We start from the raw sequence: 22,048 nt of genomic DNA, 5'->3' as shown, positions 1-22,048 counted from the left end.
CTATCTGCATACAGAGGCGTCATTGCAATTACCTCAGTGACAAATATAAAATGTGCTTTAATCTTTATAGATTTCAACAAAGCTTTTGACCGCGTTAGTCATAGATACCACTTTGCGACGCTGTCAAGAATGGCTTTCCACCCTCAGATTGTCAACATGCTAAGAAATATTGCAACAGGTATAAATGCGAAAACAGCAATCAATAGCCAAACTTCTAAACCCATACAGATAAGGCGAGGGGTTCCACAGGGCAGTCCCTTATCTATGTTTTTATTTTCCGTATCTTTAGAGCCCTACCTCCGCACTGTCCACGCAAGATTAACAGGCATAACATTGAGTGGTGAGAAAACTGTCATACGAGCTTATGCTGATGAAGTAGGAGTTGTAATAAGGAATAAGGAGGAGACAGTTACACTGGAAAGAGAAATCCAAAGATATTGTCTAGCGTCGGGAGCGACAAAAAATGAAAACAAAAGTAACATATTGAATCTACGGGGCCTAGATCACCTCCGACTGGCATAGGCAAAACAAGACAACAAACATAAAACTTTGGGAATAACCTTAATGGCATGTCCGATGAGGATGGATGCTTTTAACCGGACGGAAACTAGGAGGAAAGTTCATGGTATTGTAATGGAGAACATCCATCGAACTATGGACCTGGTGCAAAACGTCAGATTCATCAACTCCTGCGTTTTGTCTAAAGCGTATTTCACTGCGCAGGTATTTCCAATCCCTAAACTAGTAGCGAAAGGGATCATGTCCACTGTTACCAATTATTTATGGCGAGGAGACACATTCAGGGTTGGTGCGAATACCGTTGTACTGGATGTCAGAAACGGGGGCCTCGGTTTGGTGGATATTCGCAATAAAGCGACTGCTCTGTTCCTCAAACGGACTTTCCAAATACTCAAAGAACTTCCACAATCTGTAACGGCAAAGCTCGTTGAGGCTGTGACACCCCATAGCCTGCAAGCACCGATTGATGTGCGAAGGATTAATGCCCGTCTGCAGTGAGTGAGGAACTTTTTCCTCGAAGCAAGTTATCTTAGTGACGAAATCAGAAGCAACAAATGTATCACAGCGCGCGACATCACGCTTGAAAGGAAGTTACATGAGGGCAGAAACAAAATTGAAACGAAATTCCCTAATTGTGACTGGAAATCTGTATGGCGGAACATCAACTATGCCGGGTTATCTACAGGCGCTATTTCCGCATGGTACAAAACAGTTAACAATGTCATCAGCACCAACGAGAGACTATATGGGATCGGTTTAAACCAGACACACCTTTGTGGAAAATGCAATCTGGTGGATACACTCATCCACAGATTCACCTATGGTGGCAATGTGCATAACTGGAATTGGATCAGGCAACAAATCGCCTTTCTCACCAGATCCTCGACGGAATATATAAGGCCATCGCTCCTCCTGAGACGAGACATGGTATACTTTCCGAAATTAAAAACCAACGCCATTAGCTGGTTACTGGGAAAATATGTTAGTTATGTCATCCACAAACTTGGGTCGGACAACGAGATAGAATTCCGCGTTTACATGAAGTGTGAATATGAAAAAATCAGCACGTATCGCAACCACACGAAGCACTACGGCAACATGTTGAAGATCATTTTTGAAAGAATGGGCGTTGGTTAAATATGTGGAACCACTACACCACCTTGAACGAGAACGAACAGAAGAAAATTAAAAGTCACTTGGTTTCTTATTATTATTTACTATTACCTTGCTTCCGGAACTTCTATGTTACACGAAGATATTTTTTTTTCTAAACATTTTGTTCAGAATTTCTCGTGTTCGACTTCCAAAGTATATGTGTGATTAAAGAAGAATTGTTAAGTTTTATCAGTGTTCAGTTTCTCCCCGGAGAAGAGGTTCTTTGTCTTTCTTACATCGGAGAATGGGAGTTTTGTGTTAAGATTTCTGCCCACTTAGTGAAAAAATAGAGCGTCTGCCACGTAAGCAGGAGATCCCGGGTTCGAATCCCGGTTGGGGCACACATTTTCATCTCTCCCCGTTGACGTATGTCAATGCCTGTAAGCATTCTAAAGAGCTGCATGGTCACCGATGGTATCTGTTCTTTCGGACATGTCCGAGATGGATGGTCACCGATGGTATCTGTGTCCGAAAGAACAGATACCATCTTAGTATATATATATATATATATATATATATATATATATATATATATATATATATATATATTTGGAAACATTTATGGTACTACGAATCAGAAATTAAGACCTTACAATAGTCAGATTCATTTTCCAGAATTACATAACGGTCACAGATTGCTTACTGCACAGTTACGTTGGTCAGCAAGTGGGTTATGGGCGTGGAGGCCGGGCACTACAAAATTTTCAATTCCACTCAGAGAACGGAATGAGAATTTCGTTAGTTTAGGGACGTCCATCCTATTGCACGGACGAGGGACTTCAGTTGATGATATGTATGAGAAAAAGAACCACCACAGCTGTATCTCGAGAATGTCTTTATTGTCTCACACGACTAATTTCGACGGCACATTACCGCCATCATCAGGCGCAACCACTGCCAAAAGAGCATTAGAAATCCTTGGCCCATTTGTTGTGGAGTCACTGTTAGTAGTACACGTGGGCCAGCGTTCCTCAGCGGTCACTCCACGACACATGTCTTCAACAACACGGTGTCGAGGAGTGACTCCTGAGGAAAGCTGGCCCGCGTGTACTACTAACAGTGACTCCACAACAAATGGGCCAAGGATTTCTAATACTCTTTTAGCAATGTTGGCGCTTGGGGATAGCGGTAGTGTCCCGCCGAAACTAGACGTGTGAGACAATAAAGACATTGTCAAGATACAGCTGTGGTGGTGTTTTATCTCGTATAAAATTACATTTCATGGAAGAAAAATATTCGTTTAACACTTCAGTTCTGATGCTGTGACTCTAACTTTGTAATTAAATACGAAGACACAAGGAAATGTAAGTTTGAAGTATTGTGTGAAACATAAGAGCAGCCTGTTGTGTTCAAAAAATAATCTTGTCGTCCAACATAAATGTTACAGAAAGAGAATCGCCTATCACAGAAAGTGTTTGATGGCAGAATAGTTTTAGTGGCACTTCACAAACATTATTGCAACACAGACGAGCAGCAATTTACAATTTGTTAACACAAAATTTAAGTTGTACATCTTAGGTGTGAGAGGTAATAGATAAGATCGAAAGAAGGTGAGCAAGTTTTTTTACAGGTTCATTAGTAAGTTCGAAAGCGTCACTGATATGCTCAGCCATTTCCCATGGCAGACGCTGGAAGAGAGGCGTTCTGTATCACGGTGAGGTTACTGTTGAATTTCCGAGAGCGTACCTTCCTAGAAAAGCCAACCGATATGTTGCTTCCTCCTACCTGTATCTCGCCAGAAAAGAGTAATGGAGATAAAATTAGAGCGGTTCGAGCCCATATAGAGGCTTACCACCAATCGTCTCTTCCCGCAAACCATTCAAAACTGGCAAAGAAAAACTGAGATTGACTGATACACAAAGTACCCTCCGCCACACACCGTAACATTGTTGGAAGCTCAGTTGTGCCGATCTATGTTGGAACACTGGTCTAGCCCTGAATCTACTAAACAATGACTAATACATCTTGTAGAACATCCAGATGGGCTCTTCTGCCGGGGACTGGTGGTGTATCCGGATGCTGTCTTGAGGCATGGTATTTGTACAGTCGAGATAACTATCGATTTACACTCTATCCGAGAGCATCTCTGCGTCCACAAAGACGTGTTCTCAGAAGTCATGTTTGGCTGAGCGATTTTAGCTGAGCAGCGTAAGCTGAATTCGAAGTGAATCAGTTTTGGTTCACAAGTTTCAACTGAAATCGATTAAACAGTTGCAAAGATACAATGGCTTTGAAGGTAGTGATGGGGCCAATCGGGTGATCTGGAGGGTGTCAACGTCTGGTTCAAATAGAAGTCGACTCATCATTTCAATGATAAAGTTTGTTATCGTCGAACTTTTATTGTGCCACTAAAACGTTGATCAACTATATTGCAATGAAAGGTTCTTACTAGATTTTTCGCTCCTGCTGATCAACTAAAATCGGTTAACTGAACCTGACTAATAAGAATGGTTTTTTTTTTTTTTTTTTTTTACCCAGATTTGGCGGATGGATGTTCACTTGCGGACTACTTGTGTGACGTATGGCGCACACAACACAGTCGGTGTTGTGTGCGTCCTCAATGGCGTGTGTCCATAACAATGTTGCGCCTCTCTGAAAGCTGGTCTGCTCTTGAATTTCCTATCATTTGCTTCCAAATCCGCTACATTTTTTCCAGATAGAAATCTGTGTCAAATGCTAAAGTCTACCGTCCCTTAGCAGCGTAACAAAATTTAAGCTTCTAAGTCAATGCAGTCAAAAGATACGGCCATTTATGTCACATATTTTGATACTCTCAAGCTGACTCATCAAAATTTGTAGATGAACAGTCTATATACATAATAAAGTTTGTACGGAAACCTAAGATTGCGCATCATACTGTTTTGGGCCTCAGGGTCAATGTGTGTACTTATGTCTGCGAACATGTACCGGGTGATCAAAAAGTCAGTATAAATTTGAAAACTGAATAAATCACGGAATTTTTGATCACTCGGTATTTTGGACAGCACACATCATACAGCACGGGATACTTCAGCACATTTTTCAACTTTAATGTTTCTAAATGAAACAAGTTACTAAAAAATGAAAACTCTCAAAACTTTAACACTTACCAGTCGAACAGCCGTGAATAAAAGAGGATAGAAAAAAGAAATAAACCGCCCAGAAGATTTCTGATACCGCGGTACTATGACGGCAACAGATTCTTGACACCTACCAACATACCAAAAACGAAATTTCATTGACATCCGCGCCTATTGTATCATGGATTGAATATTGTTCACTTTGACCTCTTCAAACCGTTTCTTTTCCTCTACAACTCCGTGATGAGTCTCTAAAGGCCACGATGAAGAGAGGACTATATTCTTTAACAATGGTCTTCTTTTCGCCGTCGCTGGGCGAAGGTAAGTCCAAAAAAATATGCGGACCTTCGGCGGTTTTTTGAGGGCGATGCCCGCCCGCCGGTGCTGCGACTGCGTTTGGCTGGCTGCGTGCAGCGGCAGCGTGAGGGCACTTCGGCTCGGCTCGGCTGCGCTCGCAATAATTAGCGAGGCAGGTACGCGCGCCGCTGATCCCTGGATGTGACAGCTGAGTGGCAGCCGGCCGCGCTTGAAATATAAACACAGCCGCGGCCGTCCCACGGCGCTGGCGCTGGCGCTGCCGCTGCTGCTGACGCGGCTGCGGTCACCGCAGACGCCGCCGTCGCTCGCCACGCGCTGCTGGCTGCTGCCGCTCGCCGCATTTTACAACATGCCGCGGCAACCGGAACGTGACAAACGCGCAGCAGCGCCCAGTTACACACATTTTTAGAGCTCGAGGCCGATCTACAATTATGGAGGTATCTTTGGGTTTTTGAGTTTTGGCTCCTGCAGTTTTTCGAACATTTCTCTCTCACTTTTTCGTACGAAAGCATATTTCTGAACCTATTTCTCATGTTCCGTGGTACAGTTGTACCATTTTGCAGGGTTCCGTATCTCAGTCGATAAAAACAGCACACTTGCATCGTTACTTTATTCTCCATCTGTCTGTTCGTCTTTAAGCGCCCTTTTACTCTGGAACGGATGGAGCTACCAAGCTGAAATTTATGTCAAATACTAAGGTCTACCGTCCCTTGGCCGTGTAACAAAATTTAAACTTCTAAATTAATGCAGTCAAAAGTTACGGCCATTTATGTCACGTGTTTTGATACTCTCAATGCTCACTCATCGAAATCTATAGATGAACTACCTATACACATAATTTTGTACGAAATTCTACGCGTGCGCTTCTTATTCGCACTTCTCTGGTTTTCTTTCTTTTAATAACACTGGTTTGGGCCTCAGGATCAATGTGCGTCTCTTTTAAAACCAGCTAGTCTCGCTACGTTAGACCAACAGAAACTTGCCATTCACAATCTGTATTTCCACACAACATCTTAGAAGGGTAGTATTACCAAATAAATTTTACTCCAAGAACACCTTGACCAGACGCTACCGCACTCACATTACAGTTATTTTCACGTCTCTAGGATATGTTAAGTAAACTGTCATGTTTATCCGAGTTTATTTTCAATATTTCCATCGCAAAAAGAGTCATTCGTGCAGATGAAGAATGATGTTAGTACACAGCGGCTGTTGAGTTCGTCTAACGTTATTGCAAATTTTTAGGTTGAGGTCGCAACACAGTTTGACAAGAGAATGTGCGTTTGCAGCTAACATATACACAGGCTATAAAGTGTATAAGTGCAGATATTTGCTATTGACGGCTGTGGACAGTGTACTGAACAACATTACATCGGTATTTACTTCATTTGCAGACTAGTAATTATTATTATTAAGAGTAGTATGCTTTTAGGTTGTTCAATATTTCGAAGTACATATTGCAAGAGCAAGCCATCAATTCTTATTTTTCCCTGGCCAGCAGGTCGGGTATTGAAGTGTATGCTCATGGACGCGAAATGGTTAGCCCATACTGAAACAGGTATTGTCCGCCTAGTGGTGCAGTTACTAGCTTTTCGAAAATGTCATTTCATAAATGTTGTGACGTGTTTGTAGGAAGACTGTTTGATAGAGAGGAAAAACAACCGACACACTAATGTGTGTACATATTAAAGTACCACGTGCAAAAATATCAGCACTTACACCCATTAAACCATGTGTTTCAGACTTCTAGTAAAGTCACTGAAGACAGGATGGAATTTGGAAATTTGTGGTAAGGTCTTATGGGACCAAACTGCTGAGGTCATCGGACCCTAAGCCTACACACTACTTAAGCTAACTTAAACTAACTTGCTCTTGGTGTGGAGTGACACAACTGGATACAACTGAAACCGAAGACATACGTAAGAGAATCAACCTGGGCACCACTGAAATCGATACAATCGAAGCAAAACGGTTCAGATGGTACGGGACTGTGTGCCGTTTGGGCGAGGACAGATGGCCTAAAAAGATGGCGGAATTGATTGCTACTAACAGAAGAAGAGGAGGATGCCCAGAAACAAACAAGGGAACAGAAAGTCAGAAGAACTATCTCAGAGAGGAATTTGCAGGCGCAAGATTGGAAATATAGGAGACATCGGAAGCTACACTGTGTGTTCAAAAGTATCCGGACGCCCCAAAAACAACGTTTTTTATATTAGGTGCATTGTGCTGCCACTACCTGCCAGGTACTCCGTATCAGCGGCCTCAGTAGTCATTAGACATCGTGAGAGAGCAGAATGGGGCGCTCCGCGGAACTCACGGACTTCGAACTGGTCAGGTGATTGGGTGTCACTTGTGTCATACGTTTGTACGCGAGATTTCCTCACTCCTAAACATCCTTATGTCCACTGTTTCCGATGTGATAGTGAAGCGGAAACGTGAAGGGACATGCACAGAACAAAAGCGTACAGGCCGACCTCGTCTGTTGACTGACAGCGACCGCCGACAGTTGAAGAGAGTCGTAATGCGTAATAGGCTGACGTCTATCCAGACTATCACACAGGAATGCCCAACTGCCTCAGGATCCACTGCAAGTACTATGAAAGTTAGGTGGGAAGTGAGAAAGCTTCCATTTCATGGTCGAACGACTGCTCATAAGCCACACATCACGTCGGTAAATGCCAAACGATGTCTCGCTTGGTGTAGGGAGCGTAAACATTGGACGATTCAACAGTGGAAAAACGTTGTGTGGAGTGACGAATCACGGTACACGATCTGGCGATCAGATGGCAGGGTGTGGGTATGGCGAATGCCCGGTGAACGTCATCTGCCAGCGAGTGTAGTGCCAACAGTAAAATTCTGAGGCGGTGTTGTTACGGTGTGATCGTGTTTTCCATGGAGGGGGGTTGCACACCTTGTTGCTTTGCGTGGCACTTTCACAGCACAGGCCTGCACTGGTTTTTTTAAGCTTCTTCTTGCTTCCTACCATTGAAGAGCAATTCGGGGATGGCGATTGCGTCTTTCAACACGATCGAGCACCTGTTCATAATACACGGCCTGTGGCGGAGAGGTTACACGACAAAAACGTCCCTGTAATGGCCTGGCCTGCACAGAGTCCTGACCTGAATCCTGCTGAACACCTTTGGGATGTTTTGGAACTCCGACTTCGTGCCAGGCCTCGACGACCGACATCGATACTGTGTTGTTGTTGTTGTTGTCTTCAGTCCTGAGACTGGTTTGATGCAACTCTCCATGCTACTCTATCCTGTGCAAGCTGCTTCATCTCCCAGTACCTACTACAACCTACATCCTTCTGAATCTGCTTAGTGTACTCATCTCTCGGTCTCCCTCTACGATTTTTACTCTCCACGCTGCCCTCCAATGCTAAATTTGTGATCCCTTGATGCCTCAGGACATGTCCTACCAACCGATCCCTTCTTCTAGTCAAGTTGTGCCACAAACTTCTCTTCTCCCCAATCCTATTCAATACCTCCTCATTAGTTATGTGATCTACCCACCTAATCTTCAACATTCTTCTGTAGCACCACATTTCGAAAGCTTCTATTGTCTTATTCTCTATTGTCTAAATCTATACTCGATGTTAACAAATTTCTCTTCTTCAGAAACGCTTTCCTTGCCATTGCCAGTCTACATTTTATTTCCTCTCTACTTCGACCATCATCAGTTATTTTACTTTCTAAATAGCAAAACTCCTTTACTACTTTAAGTGTCTCATTTCCTAATCTAATTCCCTCAGCATCACCCGATTTAATTTGACTACATTCCATTACCCTCGTTTTGCTTTTGTTGATGTTCATCTTATATCCTCTTTTCAAGACACTGTCCATTCCGTTCAACTGCTCTTCCAAGTCCTTTGCCGTCTCTGACAGAATTACAATGTCATCGGCGAACCTCAAAGTTTTTATTTCTTCTCCATGAATTTTAATACCTACTCCAAATTTTTCTTTTGTTTCCTTTACTGTTTGCTCAATATACAAATTGAATAACATCGGGGAGAGGCTACAACCCTGTCTCACTCCTTTCCCAACCACTGCTTCCCTTTCATGCCCCTCGACTCTTATGACTGCCATCTGGTTTCTGTACAAATTGTAAATAGCCTTTCGCTCCCTGTATTTTACCCCTGCCACTTTCAGAATTTGAAAGAGAGTATTCCAGTCAACATTGTCAAAAGCTTTCTCTAAGTCTACAAATGCTAGAAACGTAGGTTTGCCTTTTCTTAATCTTTCTTCTAAGATAAGTCGTAAGGTCAGTATTGCCTCACGTGTTCCAACATTTCGACGGAATCCAAACTGATCCTCCCCGAGGTCCGCATCTACCAGTTTTTCCATTCGTCAGTAAGGAATTCGCGTTAGTATTTTGCAGCTATGACTTATTGTACTGATAGTTCGGTAATTTTCACATCTGTCAGCACCTGCTTTCTTTGGGATTGGAATTATTATATTCTTCTTGAAGTCTGAGGCTATTTCACCTGTCTCATACCTCTTGCTCACCAGTGTACGCGGTATAAATCCTAAATGCAGTGCCTCTTGAAACACCAAACAATTCCGGATACTTATCGTACGAACTCAAATAGTTTGCTCACGCTCGAATTTACTTAGCACCGGCGTAATGCACCCACAACGGCACAGAAAACTGTTCTGACAAGGCACTGAGGGCATTACATAGCCGAGTGTTCCTTGTTCTGATACAACGGCATGACTCGCACGTGGTGTTTCCCTATTTCTATACAAACCCTGTATAATCGATTTTCAGTGTTCGAACTTCGGTTTTACGCCAGTTGGCCAACTGTTCCGTCTTCCCTGTTATTGAGAAAATATTATTTCTCCTACCACCATAGCCGTTGATGAATTTCCTCTCTGCCACGCCTGATCGGCGGTTGCTTAAATTTCTAACGCTCATTTACACATGTCATGTGGATTCAGAAGAAGTCTCTGTATTAGGCATTAATGCAGCTTTTCGGAGCTGGGGCTGTCATCGTAATGTCTCCATTTATACTCCGCATCTATCGACTTAAAGTACCGATCCTGTAGCTTAGCTAACTAAACAAGGTCTAAAGGTGAGCTGAAGTCAAATACTACATAGAGCTACACTGAGGAGCGAAAGAAATTGGAACACCTGCCTAATATAGTGTAGGATCCCCGCGAGCACGCAGAAGTGCCGCAACACGACCTGTCATGGACTCGACTAATGTCTGAAGTACAGCTGGAGAGAACTGACACCATGAATCCTGCAGGGCTCTCCATAAATCAGTAAGAGTACGAGGGGATGGAGATCTCTTCTGAACTGCACGTTGCAAGGCATCCCAGATATGCTCAATAATGTTCATGTCTGGGGAGTTTGGTGGCCAGCGGAAGTGTTTAAACTGAGAAGAGTGTTCCTGGAGCCACTCCGTAGCAGTTCTGGAGGCGTTGTGTGTCACATTGTCCTGATGGGGTTGCCCTAGTCCGTTGGAGTGCACAATGGACACATTGGATGCTTACGTACGTGTCACGTATCAGAGTCGTATCTAGACGTAACAGTGGTTCCGTATCACTCCAACTACACACGTCCCACACCATTACAGAGCCTCCGCCAGCTTGAACGTTCCCCTGCTGACGTGCAGTGTCCATGGATTCATGATGTTGTCGCCATACTCGAATACGTCAATCCACTCGATACACTTTGTAACGAGACTCGTTCGACCAGGCAACATGTTTCCAGTCATCAACAGTCCGATGTCGGTGTTGACAGGCCCAGGCTAGGTATAAAGCTTTCTGTGATGCAGTCATCAAGGGTACACGAGTGCGCCTACGGCTCCAAAAGCCCATATCGATGATGTTTCGTTTAATGTTTCGCACAGTGACTCGTGTTGATCGCCCAGCATTGAAATTTGGAGCAATTTGCGGAAGGGTTGAACTTCTGTCAGGTTGAACTGTTCTCTTCTGACGTTGTTGGTAACGTTCTTGCAGGATCTTTTTCCGGCCACAGCGATGTCGCAGATTTGATGCTTTACCGGATGCCTTATATTCACAGTACACTCGTGAAATTGTGGCTCTGAGCACTATGGGACTTAACGGCTATGGTCATCAGTCCCCTAGAACTTAGAACTACTTAAACCTAACTAACCTAAGGACATCACACAACACCCAGCCATCACGAGGCAGAGAAAATCCCTGACCCTGCCGGGAATCGAACCCGGAACCCGGGCGTGGGAAGCGAGAACGCTACCGCACGACCACGAGATGCGGGCTCGTGAAACGGTCGCACTGCCAAATCCCCACTTTATCACTGCATCGGAGATGCTGAGTCCGATCGCTGGAGTGCCGACAATAACACCACGTTCAAACACACTTAACTCTTAACCTGCTGTTGTAGTAGCAGCTGTAGCCGGCCGCGGTGGTCTCGCGGTTCTAGGCGCGCAGTCCGGAACCGTGCGACTGCTACGGACGCAGGTTCGAATCCTGCCTAGGGCATGGATGTGTGTGATGTCCTTAGGTTAGTTAGGTTTAAATAGTTCTAAGTTATAGGGGACTAATGACCACAGCAGTTGAGTCCCATAGTGCTCAGAGCCATTTGAACCAATTTTTTGTAGCACCAGTAACCGATCTAACAACTGCGCCAGACACTTGTCTTATACAGGGTGTTACAAAAAGGTACGGCCAAACTTTCAGGAAACATTCCTCACACATAAATAAGGAAAAGATGTTATGTGGACATGTGTCCGGAAACGCTTAATTTCCATGTTAGAGCTCATTTTAGTTTCGTCCACCTACGCTCAATGGAGCACGTTATCATGATTTCATACGGGATACTCTACCTGTGCTGCTAGAACATGTGCCTTTACAAGTACGGCACAACATGTGGTTCATGCACGATGGAGCTCCTGCACATTTCAATCGAAGTGTTCGTACGCTTCTCAGCAACAGATTCAGTGACCGATGGATTGGTAGAGGAGGACCAATTCCATGGCCTCCACGCTCTCCTGACCTCAACCCTCTTGACTTTCATTTACGGGGGCATTTGTAAGCTCTTGTCTACGCAACCCCGGTACCAAATGTAGAGACTCTTCGTGTTCGTATTGTGGACGGCTGTGATACAATACGCCATTCTTTAGGGCTGCATCAGCGCATCAGGGATTACATGCGACGGAGGGTGGATGAATGTATCCTCGCTAACGGAGGACATTTTGAACATTTCCTGTCACAAAGTGTTTGAAGTCACGCTGCTACGTTCTGTTGCTGTGCGTTTCCATTCCATGATTAATGTGATTTGAAGAGAAGTAATAAAATGAGCTCTAACATGGAAAGTAAGCGTTTCCGGACACATGTCCACATACATTATTTTCTTTGTGTGTGAGGAATGTTTCCTGAAAGTTTGGCCATACCTTTTTGTAACACCCTGTATAGGCGTTGCAGCGCCATGTTCTGTCTGTTTACATGTGCCTGTATTTGAATACACATGCCTATAACAGTTTCTTTTTCGCTTCAATGTATACAACACAGTTTGAGTGAGTTGAAGGGAGTTAGTGCTAAGAGAACCGGAGAAGTCTGAGAATAAAATAACAATATTTTGCAATCGGCAATGGATTTAGTGAATTAGTTGTTAAGATCACGATTAATATATCTCCGAGGTTATGCTTTATTAGATTACTCTTCGCTATTTTCAGCTAAAACCAAACAACTGTGAAGCAGACACACGGACAGGATTCTTATGAATCTATCATTTTTATCGCAGTACAAATATTTGTTAATACAAATCTGCTGTGTGCAGACCTTGGCAAATAAATGGCTTTGTTGCTGTATCGCAGGAATAAGGACATAATACATATATCTAATTAAAACGCATATCTTATGTTATTGGACTGACGAAACAAAAGACAGAACGTGTGATGGCAGAACCGATGCTGCTCTGACGTAGGTCTTTGTACAAACGTTGCCCGCAGGGCAGTGCTATTACCGGAAAACTGCTCTGAAATTATGCACGAAGCGTCGGCTGGCAGAGAACGCGAAATATTAAAAGAAAGCCGCCTGTGACCTCTGGTTTCCAGTTTGAAGAGAGTGATAAACATGTGAGGACAGAAAATGAGAGAATTGTCATCAGAGTGAAATATGTTAAAGCGCAACCACGGAACGTGATGAAAGAGTAATAAGGTTCATCATGTAGAAAAATGTTCACATGTGTATCACAAAGCAACTGCCACGTTTATTTCATTACTCGACACATCCCAAGTCTAGAAATAGCTCATATTCAGCGCAGGAATTTAGGAACGTCAGAGCGGTTTTTGAAGATTTTTCTAGTATCAGAATCTGGTAAAAGGAATTGGAACCATAAGGTGCTTAAATTAATTTTTCATCTTTCCTTCGATGCAGAAAGACACTGTGTGGGAATGGAAAGGATATTCGAGCGATGCTCATCTCCAATGCAATCTTTTTCACAAACACAGCTGTTTACATCTGTTATAGTTTCAAGACATTAGAGTGGGCTTTTTGTTGCAGATGAAAGTGAAGATAACACAAAAGATATTCGAGTGGAACCTCAAGCTGCGTTCGATAAAATTGATCAGAATTGACGTCGATTTATTGTAGGAGGCATATCACTATCTTCAGCTGAAGAGATTTGGTGTATGAACAGAGCAGATCAAAAGCTGAATCAGATCCAGTACAGATATGAACCTAACGATTTACCATTGTGATTTTCGTGTTAAAATGGAGCCGGCCGGTGTGGCCGTGCGGTTCTAGGCGCTTCAGTCTGGAACCGCGTGACCGCTACGTTCGCAGGTTCGAATCCTGCCTCTGGCATGGATGTATGTGATGTCTTTAGGTTAGTTAGGTTTAAGTAGTTCTAAGTTCTAGGGGACTGATGACCACAGATGTTAAGTCCCATAGTGCTCAGAGCCATTTTTTTTTGTTAAAATGCTAAGCAATATGTAAAGTGAGCAGCCAAAACATTACCACCACTGCCCTCTGCGATGTTGGATGACGCCTGGTGGCGTTGCGGGCACGTGACGCGGTAACAGAAGTACACTATGTGATCAAAAGTATCCGGACACCTGGCTGAAAATGACATACAAGTTCGTGGCGCCCTCCATCGGTAATGCTGGAATTCAATATGGTATTGGCCCAACCTTAGACTTTATGACAGCTTCCACTCTCGGAGGCAAACGTTCAATCAGGTGCTGGAAGGTTTCTTGGGGAATGGCAGCCCGTTCTTCATGGAGCGCTGCACTGAGGAGAGGTATCGATGTCGGTTGGCACTAAATGGGAGTTCCAAAACATCCCAGAGGTGTTCTACAGGATTCAGGTCAGGACTCTGTGCAGGCCAGTCCATTACAGGAATGTCGTACTAAGGAGAACTGCATAACAGGAATGTCCTACTAAGGATACTGCCTACACTACATTTGTCCGTCCTCTTTGAGAATACTGCTGCGCGGTGTGGGATCCTTACCAGATAGCACTGACGGAATACATCTAAAAAGTTCAAAGAAAGGCAGCACGTTTTGTATTATCTCGAATCATTAAAAGAAAGGCATTTTTCGTTGCGACAGAATCTTCTCACGAAATTCCAATCACCAACTTTCTCCTCCGAATGCGAATATATATTGTTGATACCGACTTACATAGGGAGGAATGATCACCAAGATAAAATAAGGAAAATCAGAGCCCGTACGGAAAGATATAGGTGTTCATTCTTTCCGCGCGCTATAAGAGATTGGAACAAAAGAGAATTGTGAAGGTGGTTCGATGAACCCTCTGCCAGGCACTTAAATGTGATTTGCAGAATATCCACGTAGATGAAGATGTAGATGTCACTGTCGTGTAACCACTCCACCACAGAAGAGATGTTCGATCGTCTTGATTGATGCAATCGCCATCCCCGAATTGCTCTTCAACAGTGAGAACCATTCGACATTACAAGAAAACACTACTCATATGAACAATCTTTTTTCTTTATAGTAAAATCGTACAGGTTGTTCGGACGCTTATGTTCCTCTTCAGTTACTTTTACGCTATCGGTGTTTCGACATCTCAACTGGAATTTTTTTTTTGGTTTTCACGTTCAGCTGAATAACGTAAGAACCTGATGACGATGCCATCAAACTGGGCGAAATGTGTATACTGCAGAAGAAACTGAAGAGAAACGTGTCGCAGCCTAACAACCTAGAAGATTTTTATCTTCAATGACAGTGGTCACGGAAGTCTGCAGACTTATATAGATCGCTTTTTCTGACGCTCTAAATTTGAATCAAACATTTCGATTTTCCTTTCGGTACCAATTTAATTTCTTTATTTTTCTCTGGCTCCCAGCCCCTCCTTCTCCCCCTCCCACCTCTCTCCATCCCTGCCTCTCTCTCTCTCTCTCTCTCTCTCTCTCTCTCTCTCACACACACACACACACACACACACACACACATACACACACGCACACGCACACACACATGCACAGAAAATCCGCCACTCCCTTTTCTTCTCTTCCTCTAGATTTCAGTGTGCTGCTTCTCTTTTTCTTTCTCTCACCCTGACATTTTATCTCTGCTTCCCACCTTTCTTTTCCTCTCTTAAATTACCTTAAAGCACTTACATGGAATGGCCACGAACCTTCACGTCCTCAGCAACATAAGTCTGTCAGCAAGTGCGTGTCACCGCCCCATCCACTTGCTCGAAAAGCGCCTCTTGCGGCAGGCTGAAGAAAGACTGCTGCGACCTCGGGCCGGCACGTGAGACCGTTAGGCAACAGAGAGCCGCCAACTTACCTGAAACAGATAAAAGAGGAGGGGGCGTCAGATTGGCTGCGGTCGGCACCTGCGCAGCGCGCCAGCGGGCGGCCCCCGATTTCCGCCACAGTTCGCGCGCGCGCAAATTAGCGCGACGGCCTCCCGTAATTAGATAGCGAACGCAATCAAATATAGAGACACGCGTCCGCGGGCACAGCCGAACGGGGAAATAAAAAGAGACGCCGCGCCGCGCTGCACCGCAACGAAATAACTGTAAATAGTGGCGCCCGGTGCCCAGCGCGCTAGGGGCAAATTAAACGAATGCGTGCCGGCTAGGGCACTGTGCAAACGAAAAACTGTGCCAGCCGACCGAAAACAAATACGCGCCACTGTAGAATATTATATCACTCTCCGAGGCTCCTCGATTTTTTTTCCTCCTCTCTCCTCAAAGCCACCGCCATAACGCGCCCAACATTCGTGTTCGCGTCCGAAATAAAAACTGTTTGTCGAAAACAGGCTCAATGGCCGTCCGTGTTCAATTTGCTTCTCGCCGGTGTTTGCGTAGTTCATTGCACGTATTATATCAAAATTAAGATTCCTTTTTATCCCCTAAAAATTCGTTTGTTACAGGACTGCAACGTGCTCTGTAATAAATTGCTATTGTCTCTAAGGAAACGAAGAGCATTGTCATCGGTACAGACGACCTATGTTCGAAAATTGAAAGGTGAGAGTTTCCCTCTGCAAATAACCAAAGGCCCCACTGGAAATTATTTACGTAGGAAATGACTTCTAGATTAGTTCCCGAACCAGAGTTCTCGGCTTTTGCCTAGAACAATATTATTTTCATCATTTTCTCGATTATTTTGATGAGAATTCTATATCTAGATCAGCAGCTAGGCTGTGACAATCGATGCTGCGAGGTTAGAGCTTGGTTGATTACAACAGTGAGCGCTAGCGACTGGGGCTAAAACTTCGAAATTCGTTATAATTAATGAACTCGAAATATATATAATAAAATACCAAGGAATCTAAAAAATGATCACAGAAAACTCGAGATAGTTTCCCAATTCAAATTTAAGTGAAGCCATTTAGGAAAATGACCTGGAAAATATTGATTACAAAATTCGTTATCACAAAATTGAACCACTTTTAGGCTAATAAAAGGCACCTTCAACAAAAAGTTGTCTCAAAATATAAGGCACCTGCAACAAAAAGTTGTCTCAAAATGTGCAAAACTGAGACACTACAACAGTCATCAAACTACAAGTCTTTATGGACTGAAACACCCATTCTAAACAGAAAGTGAGGGACACTGAAGAAATCCAAAACAGAAAATGAAAAGAAACAGGAAAATTTTAAATTCCTGTTATACTTGTGAAGGAACATACAGATTAAGGCCAATATTACGCAGACATGAAAAAAATACCAAGCTAAAATTTTATGGACACATTAGAAGAATAGAACGAACCTGATTAACCAGACAGTGCACATTCTGAAAGAGAGAAGGTGATACGGGCACAAAGTAAAGCTGCACAAAGTATATAGCGAAGTGCATGTATGTGTGTGTGTGTTTGTGTGTGTGTGTGTGTGTGTGTGTGTGTGTGTGTGTGTGTGTGTGTGTGTCCTCCAGCAGCACCTCCTGAACCATTGGATCAATAGCAACCAAATCTGGTACATACAGGAGCTGTGTATAGGAGAAAACGAACAGTTGCACCAGAATAACACAGAGAAAACACTACACGATTTTGTCCCTGTGATATCGAATCAGCATTGTTGATTGCTGTACATACCATCAGACCACGAGCACGCTATTGGAACATTCTGCATCTAAAGGAGCCAGTTGTGAGGCTAGATATCAAAATGCTACTCTTTCGGATAATCAAACATATTACTATATTCCGATACACGATTTTCCTTTCACCAATGTCTAAAAATAGACGGAAAATGGAGTTCCATTTTCCGTCAACGGCGAGGTCGCTAGAGATGGAACAAAAGCTTGTACTGCTAAGGATGAGAACTGTAATCTACTCGCACTTTAGAAAGGAATCATAGGGGAAGATGAAATAACAAATTCAACGAAACGAATGAAACTGTTAATGGTGGTGACCGCTCAAATGTTCAAACTTATGTGAATTCCTAAGGGACCAAACTGCTGAGGTCATCGGTCCCTAGATTTACACAGTCAAATAACTTATACTAAGAACAACACACACATCCATGCCGAAGGAGGACTCGAACCCCCGGTGGGCGCCGGCCGAAGTGGCCGAGCAGGTCTAGGCGCTACAGTCTGGAACCGCGCGACCGCTACGGTCGCACGTTCGAATCCTGCCTTGGGCATGGATGTATGTGTTGTCCTTAGGCTAGTTAGGCTTAAGTAGTTCTAAGTTCTAGGGGACTGATGGCCACAGCAGTTAAGTCCCATAGTGCTCAGAGCCATTTGAACCATTTTTGAACCCCCGGTGGGCGGAGCCGCGCAATCGGTGACATGGGACTTCAAAAAAATAATAAATAAATAAATAAAATAAAAAATTAAATGCAGTGTTTTAGGCACTTTGTTGGGTAAGCAATGTGTGATTTGTTGTTAATCGCGTGTATAGAGGAATTAATCGTTAAAATAAATGCGACGAGCTGAGACTGGTAATGAGAGTTATGTTGATGTTTATGAACCTCGTTGTTGTTCAGTTTCTAATCAATATGTGACAAACCACTATGCGTTCTATCAATGGTTCAAATGGCTCTGAGCACTATGGGGCTTAACTGCTGTGGTCACCAGTCCCCTAGAACTTAGAACTACTTAAACCTAACAAACCGAAGGGCATCACACACATCCATGCCCGAGGCAGGATTCGAACCTGCGACCGTAGCGGTCGCGCGATTCCAGACTCTAGCACCTAGAACTGCTCGGCCACCCCGGCCGGCTTCTATCAATGACTAGTCGTGTTAAATAGTACAGAGAAACTGAACAAATGTTAGCACCAAACTCCGAACTCTCCTGCCGGCCGTTGTGACCGAGCGGTTTTAGGCGTTTCAGTCCGGAACCGCGCAGCTGTTACAGTCGCAGGTTCGAATCCTGCCACGGGCAGGGATGTGTGTGATGTCCTTATGTTAGTTAGGTTTAAGTAGTTCTAGGTCTAGGGGACATATGACCTCAGATGTTAAGTCCCATAGTACTCAGAACCATATTTTTCGAACTCTCCTGGGTCTCCATCAGTTGATCAACACCGCAGTTAAGTGATTTAATCGAGGTGGCAAGAGTATCAGAAACGTAATTTGCATTTCCGCACTATAGTACTGGGTACCTTTACTCCATACAACGCTGGACGCTGCACTCGCTCCAGGGTGGGTCAGGACATCCACACTGATCACATGTTTCGACATTCTGTGAGAAACGCAGAGAAGTATACTTACTCTTATTTTTCTTTTACTGTGGCGGAAATGTAATGGATGATGACCACAATACGTCACATAACGTTATTGACACAAATGTTTTTATTTCTTACATCGGCATAACACCAGGCTTTTCAGACTAGCGTTGTTGATACAATAGCGATATATCAATATTATTTCTAAAAACTGTCTGTAAATATCGGTGATATTTTTCTCCCGATATATCGATACCAAAATGGCAACATCGGGTGCCGATATTTTTATTTTACATAATACTTTTACAATTTTCGGTAAATATTTGAAATTGTTCTTATAAAATTGTTTTTTACTTCCACTGTTTGAAGGAATCTTATCACTTTTCGAGCTTTCATCACGTCCGTGTGAAGATCTGTGTATGTGGCACAAAAGAAGAAGTCCGATTACAATGGTGGTGGCGATGTGAATCGAAGATTTCCGATATGAAGAAATAGCACTCCAGCTGCGTTAGAAAACAACTTTTAACCGGACTAGTGTGCTATTTTTTCAGATAGGCATCCTTCAGAAACAAGTGGTGAAAACGATGAACAAAAATATAAATGACAAGATTGGTCTTTGCTGCGCGCAGGGAAAAGCTGACGTAATCGGCGCATCCGCGCTGTCAACAGAAACTGTAAAGTTTAGCTTCACCACGCAATTTTGACACTACAACAGCTTGGTCGCTGGCGTTGGCGGAAATGAAAAAAAAAATACAGAGAAGACGACATGATGCGTTCTAGACAAATCCGATATGCGACGAAGCCCTTCTATTCTGCCATTTACATGCAGTTACTATTGTCAGCAAATTGGTAATCGGGAAGCGTGATTGTACATCTTTTTTCTTTCAATTCTTGCTCTAAGGATAATACAGTAACTAAAAATAAACCAATACTTAAAATACAGCTCTAAAGTCGGTACTATATTTACAATGTGCAGCCGATATTTTTATGGGCATATTTGTCGATATTTTCCAGTCGTTATATCGATATATACATATTATTTTCGATACACCCACAGCCCATGCTGACACTTTTAAATATCGCGGTATCGAATTCCCGACATTTTAAAAAATACTGATAGGCCTATTTCAGAATCTCGTCCAACATCTACTCAGTGGGTTTTGTGTTTAGTTACTAGATGATGGACGATTTTCTGCGAACTTTCAAACAGAAACTTTTGGATTAATATGTAACTGGTTGGTAGTGGAATAAGTGGTGTAGGATAAAAAACTAGAAAGTGTGGCAGTACTGCTTACTGAGACGATGGGTGTAGATAGAAATCGTTCCCACGCCGAAACAATGAAGGACTAGTCACTACGTATAAAAAACGACAGAAGAAGATTCTATACCTGTAACGTGTGTGGTTTCTGATGACTGTATGCTGTACTACGTGACCTGAACACTTGATACATCATTCATTGTGGTACAACTTAATCTGGGTATCGACCGCCCGCGGCAGCGTTCGCACACAGGGTGCGGTACTGCGGAAGTACCGCTCAGCGATCCGGAACCGGGCGGGCTATCGTCCCGCTCAAAGACATTTCGGTGTGCTCCGCTCGTGCAATCGAGAAGGTAGTCCAGTTGTTTGTGCAAGGCAAAAATCAACAGCGACACGTGTCTAGCTCAGACAGAGCTATATAAAACAGAAGTTATCGTGGCACCAAAAGAGGAGACTACCAGGAGGAGAATACACGCGAAGAATATTGGTAAGACACAAGCAGCGAAATGAGAAAATACCAGTTCAGGAATCGAAAAAATACGGCTGGCTTAATACGGAAGGTAACGCCTCGAATGAGGTTACACGGTAGGTTCTGTTACTTATACATTACGTTTCTAGAAAGTATACGGTTTGTTCTAATTACGTAATTGCCAGAGAAAGTGGAAGGATGGTGATACTGGATTTTCGTTTCATTAAAACATCGACGGCGGTCAGTAAAATACGTGAAACGGTCGGATTTGTAAAGCCTGTTATTTTTATTTATTGTTGTTGAAAAAATTGTTTTTGCACGTGTTATTATCAGTTATCATTGTGGTTATGTTTCGACACTGTGGTTTTGTTTCCCAGATCAGCGTTAGTGGAGAATAGGCATGGAAAGGTACATAACGGAACAGCGAGAGTGGAAGCTGTTCGAGAACTCCGTTCTGTTCTTCTAGACAACAATGCACCAGATGAATCCACTGTTCGTAGATTGATTAAGAAACAGAAAAAAACGGTTCAACAGTAAAATCAAAAGGACTGGACACCCCCGAACCGGCCGAAATGAGACAAATGTGCGTGATTCTGATATTGGGAGTACGGGAAAATCATGTCGCCGCCATGTTTAAGAAATGCGCATGACCATGAGTCCAGCAACAATGCACAGAATCTTAACAAAAAAACACCCGTACAGAGTTCAGTTAACACAAGAAGTTAAACCAACGGATCGCGGATGACGACGGCAATTTTTGCAACGGATTCTGGAAAAGGAACGAGACAGTGCTCGTTTCAGAAGCGCATTACTCTCTCAGAAGAAGCTCACTTCCACTTAAATGGCCTTGTGAACAAGCGTAATTGCCGAATATGGGGACCAGAGGGCCCAAAAGTAATTCAAGAATAAGACATGCGTCCTCAGCGAATTAGGGTTTCATGTTCGATTTGGAGTAGGGGGTTTAATCGTCGTTACTTTTTTTTGAAGATGACCAAGGAAAGACTCTCACAGTGAATGGATTCCTTTTTTATCGTGCGATGCTCACTACTTTCCTCTGGCCCAGTTTGGATCAAATGAACACCAAGGCGGTGCAACTTGCCACATTTCAAGAAACGCAATCGCTCTCTTGCGTGAAATGTTCCCAGAGAGACTACTCTCGCTACGAGGAGATCAAACCTACCCACCTCGATCTTGTGAGTT

The 22,048-nt window shown here is 43.5% G+C and overlaps 1 protein-coding gene across 2 annotated transcripts in view; it reads right to left on the bottom strand.

Moving 5' to 3' along the window:
• LOC126357243 (leucine-rich repeat-containing protein 4-like) overlaps positions 1-22,048 on the bottom strand; it is a 1,171,476-nt gene that overhangs the window by 635,712 nt on the left and 513,716 nt on the right. For both annotated transcript variants that reach the window (XM_050007439.1, XM_050007438.1), the window contains exon 3: positions 15,627-15,798. The gene's annotated coding sequence lies outside the window, so the exon portion shown is untranslated. The remainder of the gene's footprint in view (positions 1-15,626; positions 15,799-22,048) is intronic.

The sequence above is a fragment of the Schistocerca gregaria genome, chromosome 1 (genome assembly GCF_023897955.1).
Source record: "Schistocerca gregaria isolate iqSchGreg1 chromosome 1, iqSchGreg1.2, whole genome shotgun sequence".
NCBI classification, from domain to species: domain Eukaryota; kingdom Metazoa; phylum Arthropoda; class Insecta; order Orthoptera; family Acrididae; genus Schistocerca; species Schistocerca gregaria.
Note: the sequence above shows the minus strand (reverse complement) of the source record. Positions and strands in the feature narration are given on the sequence as shown.